This window comes from Cupressus sempervirens, chromosome 7, assembly GCF_028749045.1.
Source record: "Cupressus sempervirens isolate cs-2001-9-10 chromosome 7, ASM2874904v1, whole genome shotgun sequence".
NCBI lineage: Eukaryota > Viridiplantae > Streptophyta > Pinopsida > Cupressales > Cupressaceae > Cupressus > Cupressus sempervirens.
This window is the reverse complement of record NC_143124.1, coordinates 671,546,167-671,558,186: the sequence shown is the minus strand read 5'-3', so window position 1 is coordinate 671,558,186 and position 12,020 is coordinate 671,546,167.

Below are 12,020 nucleotides of genomic sequence, written 5' to 3'. Positions count from 1 at the left end.
CTCGCAATATGTTTTTCCCTTCCACCTGATCTGGAGAATGAAATTGGGACCAATAATTGAAGTGTTACATGTTACACCTAATTAAGTTAACCTAATCTATATTTTGTGTTGTAGTTGATTGATAAAGGTGGGTTTCCTAATCTTGAGGAATGAAGTGAATGTGATAGCATATGGTGTATTGTGAAGTGTGAAATATAAATATGTAGACAAGTGGAGTTGAAAGAAAGTACAAATGTATAAAATATTGAACTATAATCAACATTTTTTAGAATAAGGATCATTTTAATTTAATAGTAAAAATTCATTGTAATAAACATAATAATAGTTGTGTTTCTCCACCAAAAAGATAATTCTATGAGGTTTTTTTGCATGTTCAGGGTACAATTTACAACTCTTAATTGAAGCATGTGGAATATATACAATCACCACTCTCCATTAATCACAACTAGTCTCTTGAAACTATGTCAAAAGTAGCTCAAATTCTTCTTGGAGTGTTTGCTTGTTATCACAAAAATGATGGAATTTTTCTTTGTAAATTTTCATTGATTTAATAAATAAAATTGGAACCTAGATCTTAAAAATATAAAAATTAATTGAATAGTCATAAAATTGATTTTAATATTAAAAAAAAAAGTATAAATAATACTATTATTTATTTATGTACTTAATATAAAATGATAAGTCATTCACTTCAAAAAATTTGTCTTTCTATCACATTCAATTTATCTAAATGCATATCCAATTTATCTAAATGTATATATCTCTCTCTCTGCATTCTTCTCATTATATGTTCATCCTAAAATGTATGTATGATGTGTCATCATTCTATCTACATTTTGTCTTATTTCTACATCAATCTTTTCTAGCATCAATTAATCCTCTTTCTTATTGGTACATCTTTCACTATCATTTTATTTTCACCAATTTCGTTATCCATGTCTTTGTGCATCAACCATTTGTTCACATTGCTATCTCATACATTTTTTAACATATACTCTTTGATGTTATCTAGCATATACTCTTTGTTCTTCTCCTCATTATTCTTTATTCTCAAGAATTCTTACTTCATCTTTTTCTTATTTTTTAATTCATTTATTTAGTGCCTCAAATAATTTGAGTCTATTCTTTTCAATACTCTATTTGTGTCAAAAATTTTCCTTTCTCAAAGCATCCTACAAATTAATGATATAATTCAATTATTTAATTTGATCGAACTATAAATAAAAATTTCAATATATCTTATAAAGAGACATTTTTATTTGGTTTGATTATGTATTATTTTTACATTATCTTTTAATCTGGTTCTGTAACAATTTTTAGTATAGAAATTTCATATTATTGTTTTTGATCTATTATCAAATGACATAATTTTTTTGATGAAAATTAATTTTATCAATATATGTAAAATAAATTTACATTTTCATTTCAAACCATAGTAGATACAATCTATTTTAATATATAAATAAAATATTACAAAATTCCACCATTATTGAAAATTGAATTTGGCATTCCAAGAGGTATTGACTATGCCTAGAAATTGATACAAACTCCACATTCCTCATTTTGATCATTGTCACTATAAAGGATATCATATACGATAAGTGAACATGTAAAACTGAGGAAAAGAGTGGTAAATAGTTATTGGTGAAGAACAAAACATGAGATAGAGAGAGAGGTAGTGAGAGAGTGATGTTAGTAGTAAGGGTTTAGGAGATGTAGAAAGGGAGGAGAAGTAGATAGTTCTAAATATTGGGAAAGAACAAAGCATGAGATAGAGAGGTAGTTAGAGAATTATGTTAGGAGAAAGTATTTAATGTTGATTCTCTTCACAAAAGTAATAAAATGATCCCACTATTTATTTTTCACTAATTTTTTTATATTGAACCTTAATTCCATACTCTTCAAATCATTACTAAACTTTGAGGAATAGAGAGGTGGTGTAGGGAGGGAAAATGTTATGACCAAACCTTCTACATTAACAAAATAATAACATCATTTAATATATATAAATCTATCAGCATATCCCTTACACCCTTCAAAAATACAAGTGCTAGTAATATTCAAACAAGAAATAGTAGTTATTATCTTCATTTCTTAAATGATCTTTGTAATAATATCTTTCCCTAATGTCACTCTAATGCCTTTTATTTCCTCCTGACATTGAAACAAACTCAATATAGCCAGTACGTTGAATGAACCAATACGGGAGGGAAATATGAGTCAATGAGTAGAAGAATTGAACATATTATACATCTACCAAAATGGGGGAAGATAGATGTTAATGATTGTGTCTTCAATTGTACACAAGTAAATATTATTCAACTTTATATTTGAACACCGTTTTCAGGAAGCAATTATCACGTTGGGAAAGAAGACCGCCCATTCAAATAAGTTAAAAATGCATGATTGCTACATGGAACAGTGAATACATACCTTTACAAATGCTAATAAAACTCTATCTTCCTATCTATCTCGTCATCCATATTAAGATGTGTCCACGTGTGATGTATTTACGTCAGGGAACTAACATGCTGCCTTCTCATTCGGCTGAGTCCACGTAAGATGGTCTTCCCCATTATATGGGATATTCTTCATATTCAATTTGAAACTAGATGTTAAGTGATTGTTACCCTTTATGCTTACTAGATGTCAAGTGATTGTTAGACTTCACATTCTCAATGTAAAGAAGAAACAACATGAAAAGGAATAGAAAAGAAATAAATTTATATTCTCTTAATCTCTATTAGTTTTATCAAGATTATAAGATTATAATTGATCAAGATTATAAGATTATAATTGATCATTACATCTCAATTACTATAACACACGTCCAATTAGACAATGTTAGCATTGCTAACCTCTAACAAACATTATGAGAGGGTTACCAAAAAACACAAAATCATAAAAAAACATTTCTTCTTTCATTCACTTAACTTTTTATTTTATCAAGATTATAGTTGAACAATACATATCAATTGTAAAAAAACCACACAGCCCAATTAGGCCATGTTGGCATTGCTAACATATATTGTGAGGGCCAGGGGCAGTTACAATTGGTTAGTTACACGGCCTCCTCCTAACAAGCACCTATTTATACCTCCCTCACACACCCACCCAAAGAGCCCCACAAGATGTACATGGTGGTGGAGATGGAGCGAGACATAAGGGTACCCCCCTGCAACCTGGGCCCCACCATCATGCACAAGATAACACTCCGCCTCAGACACCAAGTGGAAGGCCGCTGCATCGCCAAGTACGGCTACGTCGTGGCGGTGACACGTGTCAAGTCCATCGGAGACGGCCTCATCAGAAGCGGAGACGTCCACGTCAGCTTCCCGGTGGGGTTCGAGTGCATCGTCTGCCGTCCGTTCAAGAACGAGATCTTCGAGGCGAGCGTGACACGTGTCATCGCCAACGGCTTCTTCGCCGAGGCCGGGCCGCTGCAGTTCTTCGTCTCCGTGTTCTGCATGCCGCCGAAAAGGTTCGAGTTGGAGAGATGCGAGGACGGGATGTTCCAGTTTGTCGACGGGCGGTCGTCGGAAAAGATTGCGCCGGGGACGGAAGTTAGGGTTTCCGTTCTGGGGATCAGATTCGACGTCACCGAGGTTTCCTGTGTGGCCACCATGTGCGGCGATTATCTCGGCCTTGTTTCTGCCCATGACGCCGCCCTCTTTTGATTCGGCTCTTTCTTCTCTTTTCTTGTTCACAAATTCTGTACTTTTGCCTTGACTTGAGGGTTGGAAAAGGACTGGGAAAAGGAAAATGTTTGGGTGATAATCTTGATTAAATAAAAAGTTAAGTGATTAAGTTATGCTTGGTGAAATTTAATCTTAATAAAATGAAAAGTTAAGTGATTAAGTTAGGTTATCATGATATGCATCATTAAGTTATGTTTCGTGAAATTTGCACTTTGTTGTCTTCTTTTCATTTAGTTTTGGTGTAATAGTATAAAAGATTATATATTGACAAATGATATATTTGTTATAATGTTTCATGAATAATTTGGCCCTTATCCATTTTTAATTTTCAAGTTTGCATTTATTATTGTTTATCATTTTTTTTTAATAATTGCTATGATTTAAAGTCACTTTTACATATTTTTTTCATGATTTGAAACAACCATCTTTTAAATCCTTTATACTAGTCCATTGTGAAACTACTTGCCATATGTAAATGTCATGGTATTCAAAGACATTAATGTACACATAATTCAATTAGGAAGAATATGTTGAATTTTGAAAATAAAAAGAACATATAAAGCACATTGATAAAAGTGATGACGACCCTCATCCACATATAGGTTACTTGTATGTGTTTTATTATGGAAAAAATAATATTTAAAGTAACCTAAAAAACTCTTTAACAATAAACTTTAGTAGATAAAATCATTAACCGAATCAATGGGCAATATAAACTGCAACATATAAATGCGAATTTAATTATATCAGATTTCTACAATCCATTTGAAATGCATGATTTGTTTCTAGATTCAATTTGTTTTTTTTTTTTTTTTAGCATCAACCTTTCGGATTACACTCTGTGATCCATCATCCGGATGGGAGAATGCAAGAATAGAATGATAAAATGTTTTAAAAAACATACACAATTGAATCCAAAAATAAATCATGCAATTTTCAAATTTCCTTTTGGAATTTCCTCTTTTTCTTTTGTTGGGATCGTAGGCCTCATCTTGACCTTTATCTCTATCCATCTCTAAGTCCACTACCAACATTTCTAAATACATGTTCGTGTTGGACTATTTGCCAGTATCTCCCTTCAAGATTTTTGACATGGTTTAACAACCTCATATGTTTTCTATAAGTCTAGTGGTTTTATAGCCTTCGGTGTCTTCTATAAGTCTAGTAGTTGTATTAGGTATTTATAGGTTGGTCTTTTAGTGCAACGACAACTACACTTGTAACATATCTCCATTAGATAACATTTGACACAAGTATTTAACGTGGAAACCCTATAAAGGGAAAAACCACCTGCAAATTCCCAACAGTATCACCTATAGTAATTGCAAATAGAATACTAAGATCTACAAAGTACTCACAATACCAAATAGACTAAACACTCATGAGAGGACAAAGGGAACATTATGGAGGAAAGCAAGCCAAGAATGGTAAGCTCCTCAAGTGCAACCTTGATCACTTCGATGTGTCTGGATGTAGATGGATGTATGCTCAAGAGTGCTTCAAGCTTCAAATGGTGAGTGTGGGATTCTAGCATGGAGGTGGATGAAGGATTCAACAATGGAGTTGTCTATGAATTTTGACATGGTGATGATGTAAAATGGTTGTGTTGTAGTGGTTAATGGGGCATGAAAGTTAATATGAATTGTGAAGGAAGAAGGTTTCATTTATAGGCTAAGGGGTGGTGAGATGGAGGGTCAAGATGCAAGGATGGAAGAAGGGAGAGGAAGGGCTAGGATGCAAGGAGAGGGGAGCACATGGTTTGTGCTTCTTCAAAGATTGGGTGGTCAAAATGGAGGGTCAAAGGGAGTAATGAGGGAGGAGGAGTTTGGAAGAGGGATGTAAGAGGCATTAGGGTTGGATTAGGGTAATGATAGGGTTTAGGGATGTTTAGAGGCTTGGGATGATTTACTAAATGATTTATTTAATAAAAGGGGGATGTGGGGTTAAATTAAATAGATTTTGCATTTGTTTAATTTAATAGAGGAATGGGGATTTAATTGATAAATTGATTTTGGGTTATCATTTGATTTTATCAATTGGACTATAGTTAACTAAATTAATTAATTAACGAGGGGATGATGATTAATTAATTTAATATTTAATATTTAATCAATAATGTCATAGGAGATGACTAAATAAGATTACTTAGCGATGTAATCAGATTTAGGAGTCTACACCAACAATCCAAATAATTTCTCTCTTCTAAAGTGAGCTCTGTTTAGAGTCAACCTTGTTAAAGGTTACATGCACATTTTTAGTGTGACCTTATTATTTTAAAGAGTTTTCACCAAAGATCATATAGACTTTATCACTCCTTGAAATTTCTAAAGAGTGGTCTGCTCTAAAGGACTTATTAATATTACTATTGAATATTACCATATAGGATTTCAAAAAACTTGTTCCACTCGGTTAAGATATTTTTCTACTACAATGGTAAGAAAGTAACAGTCAAATGATCTGTTAGGTTTTAGCACTATCTTGCTTATTCAGATCTCTACTTTGCTATGTCTCTTCCTTCTTATCTCATTCTAGTTGATTCGCACTCTCACACTTTTACTTTACACTTCTTCTACTTAATCTTTCTATTATGTTCTACTCAGTTTACCTTTTATCTTCTTTTTGCACTTCAATTCACATAAAAAATATTAGCATAATCAACAACAAGAAACATTATGTTCATCCCTTTAAATAGCCAACTTTTTCCTTTCCAAAATCTTCCAAATTTTGTCGCTTTATTATAATTGTAGATCACATATTCATTGAATTTAGTCACTGAGAAAATAGACTTCCTTCTTGAACTTTGCGCTCCATTTTAGATTGTTAAATCTTCTTCATTAGATCTCCTTTGAATTATTCCATCTATTGATCTCATAACTGACTTTAACCTTATCTTTTAGACTTCTTAGACATTCTTAATTCTCACCAAATGCTGGCCTCAGATTAATCTTTTACAAACTTGATCTTCATGTTATGCTCGATGAACACTACAACTTTCTCGGTCAATACATGACTCAGTTAACATTGAAATTGCCCAGTTAACACTAGACTTCGTCACTTCTTCCTCAGATGCTCGATGACAACTGTAGTAGCTTGGTTAATATTGCACCCCTTCATTTACTAACCAAATTTTCTTGTATATACATCTTTCTTAAGATCATGTAAAGAAATCAAACCAATAGTATACTACCAGAGGCTAACTCATTCAAGTACCCATTGAATACCATACACTTATCATCATACTTTCTTCAAATCATCTTCATCAATCAAATGATATGGCACTCTAGGGAATTAACATAATGTCTAACCAACTAAGGCTTGACATCAATGACAACATAACAACTGATATGACTCTTACATATGCATTAATCAATATTTTTATTTGGGGCTACAATATCCCCCTTTGGCATTGATGACAACACATAAACACAAGATTTTACATTACAAGTCATTATAACACAAGATAATCAAATGTATGCATTGACAACAATACAACTCTTTAGTTCTCTGACTTTATTCAAGTTCCCTGCAACAAATCTAGCATTTTTAGCTCTATGTCCACTTAAAAAAATTCTCCCCCTTTGGGTGTACTTCACTTTCTATTCAAAAACTTCATAGAGAGTCTCTCCCTAACTATCTCATTACATCTTCCCACTTATTGATTATCTCCCTTATCGATTCTCTTCCCATTTGACAACAATTCCAAAGGGAATTATAAGTTCCAATGTGAAACTTATAAAACCTTGTATTAATACCTAGTACCTTGCACGTACATATGCCATCAGTCTCATTACATTCACTTTTCACAACTTCATAAAACAATCCCTAAAGAGTGAACTCTTATATCAACTCTAGAAAGATATATCTACTCACCCATGAATTGATGTAACATGCATCCTTTCAAGTAGTGTATCATGGATAGGGGAAGGACCCCTAACTTACCTCTTAGATACTCAAAAGCATCCGTAGGCAATGGCTTTGTGAAAGAAAGATTATTTTGGAAATTAATGTAGGGAGATCAAACAAGGTGGTGTATTCTAGTTGTTCAGAATGGGTGACTATTATGTTTCAACTGTTTCATTGAAGATGGTAAGAAAAGAATTAATGTTATAGATTTTAATATTATAACATTATCTAAAAAGTTGATGATAAAAAGCATACATAATCAAATTTAGAAATCAAATTGTTGCATTATCAAATATTTGAAACACATAAATTTTGTTTTGGATTCTATTGTCATGAAAAATAATTACACAATCAAATCATAAACAAAATTTACACAAGAAAAAAATAATTGTGAAAAAACAAGATTGTGGGTTACAAGATTTTATTACTACAGTTAAGATATTCAAAAAAAATTGAAAATGAATGTAAGTAAGTTTATTTTATTTTCATGCGTTAGTTTATGATAGTAATAAAACTATTTATTATAAATATTTTGTTATTGTATATGCATTCTTTATATTTTTTGGGATATGTAATGGGTCAAAGTCATAATAGCATGGGGCTCAAGAATTCAAAAGACCTTTGAGATGTCACACTATAGGGTCATCCTTGATTATTGTGTATAAGTATTTTAATTTTCAATTAATTAATAGTCACCATAAATGATACATTTTCCATCCTCCTACCCAAAAATCTCATTTTATCAATTAATTAAAAAGTGGCATACTCATTGTATTTTATTTTAATTACTTATTTTCAATTTTTAGTTAAATCAATTTTAATTTTTAATTAATCAACTTTAGTTATTATTCAATTAGTTTTAATTTTTCATTAATTCATATTTGCAATACATCACACTTTTATGAATATTTCATAAATGAATAAATATAGAGAAATATTTACATATATTTAGATGTATATAGACCTGTGCAAATATAGTGTTCAAATTGTTGGAAAGCAAGAATTAAATTGATTTGTTAATGAATGTAGTAGAAAGAATTAAATTAATTTGGAAGTGAATCTACCTCACTTATGTGTGTGTGTGTGTGTGTGTGTGTGTGTGTGTGTGTCTATGTGTGTGTGTGTGTGTGTGTGTGTGTGTGTGTGTGTGTGTGTGTGTAATAGTTATCATCCAACAACTTCATGTGTGTGTGTGTGTGTGTGTGTGTGTGTAGAGGATGTTAGTTGGCAGCTGACCACTGTTGTTAAGCAGATTCTTTTCTTCTCTTCCTCTTTTCAGTTCATTAGGTTCATGTATATTCCTCGTGAATGGAATAGAACTGCTGATTGTTTAGCCAAATGGGCTTCTAGTCATGATCCGGGTTGGAATATTAGGGATAGGGGGCAACTGTCCTTTGAGATGGTGCAAGAATTTGATGATCTTGTTGCTCATGATCGAGCTCCTTGTTGAGCTCTCCTTGTTGTATTCCTTTCTATCTTAATAAATTTTTTACCCCTCTTTTTGCAATATATACATGTATATATATACATATATATATACATATACATATATATACATGTATATATGTATATACATATATACATGTATATGTATATATGTATACACATATATATGTATACACATATATATGTATACATGTATACATATATATATATGTATACATATATATATATGTATACATATATACATATACATGTATACATGTATATATGTATATACATATACATGTATATATGTATACATATATACATATATGTATACATATATACATATACATGTATATATGTATATACATATATGTATATATGTATACATATATATACATATATGTATATATGTATACATATATATACATATATACATGTATATATGTATATATATATACATATGTATGTATGTATGTATGTATGTATGTGTGTGTGTGTGTGTGTGTGTGTGTATATATATATATATATATATATATATGAAGTTGTTGGATGATAACTATTAATTTTTCAAAAAAAATTGGACACTTGACTTCATTTTCTCGTAGAGATATATATATATATATATATATGTATGTATGTATGTATATATATATATATGAAGTTGTTGGATGATAACTATTAATTTTTCAAAAAAAATTGGACACTTGACTTCATTTTCTCGTAGAGATTGTTAGACAATAAAAGTCAGTAGACTTATTTTTTCCCTGTGTAACTCTCTAGTCACACATAGACACGTAGACTTTTCAACAAACCAAAATAATTGATTTACAATTTTATATTTGTTAGAGTAATGAATTTTTTTCTTATTAATTAAATCATATTGATTTAATTATTAAGTCATTTATTATCTTTAGTTTACTTAAGCTAAACTTTGGGCATATAATAATTAATTCTTTCATTAATTTTTATCGTGCAGCCTAGGTTAGTTACCTATTAGGGTTTTGATCTCCTTTATAAGGATGACCTCTCTTTATAATTTAGATTCATTCACTTTTGATAATAGTAATCTCTCTTTTTACTCATCAAGAATGTCGTATCTATGGATTTGGGAATTTTAACCTCCATAGCTTTTGCTTCTCTCTTTCTGTAATAGGTGTTTGCATGCAAGTGATTCCTGGAAGCTAAAGGGTTGATCTTTCATCAACTTCAACATGGTATTAGAGCTCCAGATCTTCATGCCCATGTTCTATTTGTGAGAGATTTGGTATTGGTTTTCATAGTTGTGGCTTTCAAAAGATTTTGTATTGGATCTAGGGAGGACCTATTTTTTGAGCACTTTGAGCCCAAATAGACATCACCATTGAGCTTAGAGCACTCGAAAACCCCCATTCTTCTATAAAATTTGTCTAGTTCGGACACTATTGAAATATTAGGCAAAAAAAATTCACCTTTCATTTTAGCTTGGGCACACAAATTAAGGCATGATATATTTTTTTATCAATTTTTTTATTGCAAATTCTTTTGTTAAAATATTGTCCTTGGGCCAACGAAGCGTATTGGTTGAAGTTTTGATTAGCACTGCACACTAAGCTCGTGCCTCGTTTTGCATGTCAATGCATGAAGGAGTGATTCTTTTCAAAATGAAAAATAAAAAATCTTATTTGGGATTTGCTTTCTTTTTGAGCCTTGTGCTTCCTACTCATACCTACACAACGAATCATGAGAGTTCAAAAAATTTTGGTGACTGAGCATGGTTGTGATCTCTCCCAGCTCTTCATCCAAGATTTTATCGGGACTATCCCTTGGCTCTCGTGGGCTTCCCTAGTACACCCCAATTAGCAAGATGTGGGCTTCCCCAGTATGCACAGACCAATCAGGCTACGAAATAATCACCAAAGGAGGTGGTTTTCTTTGTTTTGGGAGGCAGTTTTTTAAGGAGTTTGCACCTTGTACCATGTGCTGGTGTTTTTTAATTGAGCCACACTTTTATTTGGGATGGTACTCGACACGCCACTTGCTATCCAACCTTGGGGTTTGATGTCACCAACCGTAGTTTTGGGAATTTCTCCATGTCTGCAATCTCCTTCTCGAGACGCAATTTTTTTTGCCAATTTTTGTGTTGTGGATTGATATTTTTCAATGGTTTTTATGGGATCTCTTTGATTTCCATGCCTTTGATTGGTGCACATGACTTCCTTCCTTTGCGGATAATTTTTTGGCACATTTTAGAGTGCCTTGATGTCTGCATCTCAGGTTGAACCTTTCTTGGTTATGTATGTGTTTAGCACACAATTCTTGCCAATCACCTTCCTTGGCCCTTAATTCCAATCCACATGCATAGTCAGCGCATCTACCAAAAGTCAACATATTCCATCATGATCTATTGCCACATCTCTGGTGGACTATGTGTTGGGTTCAAAATGGCTTCTTTTCAAGATGATTTGGCTCCTCCATTTTTGGTTGATGTTTCAACATGTCAGCTCTACTTCTACCCACACATTTTCTTGGGATGTGCACTTTGTTTAATGACCCTCTCAATGGTCATTGCTGAAGTGTTTTTGGTGGGAGATTTTTTTGGAAATTGGTGGATTTTATGTTATGCAAAGAAATCATTATTTTTGGCCTTCTTCAATATGGTAGTTGGTGCATCTTTTTTAAATTCCCAAGTGGCAATATTCAAGGCTCTCCAATCACCATACACTTTATTTTTTGGCACATTTTTCATACCATCAGCCTCTATTGACTCGTGACTGACAATTTTGGACTAGTCAAAACCTTTGTCCTCTTTATGTACATGTACGTTTTGATAGAGCATGGCACCTCAGCAATCAATGGCTCTAGTTTTTTTGGTGGTTATTTTCCATTGACATCTGCAGTAATAGTCTTATGGATTGTTTTGAAAAAAATGCAAACAAAAGGTTATTTGGATTTTTTTTTCCAAACATGCTCATGTATTGGCCATTGGATTTATTTCTTTAGCACTAACTCTTT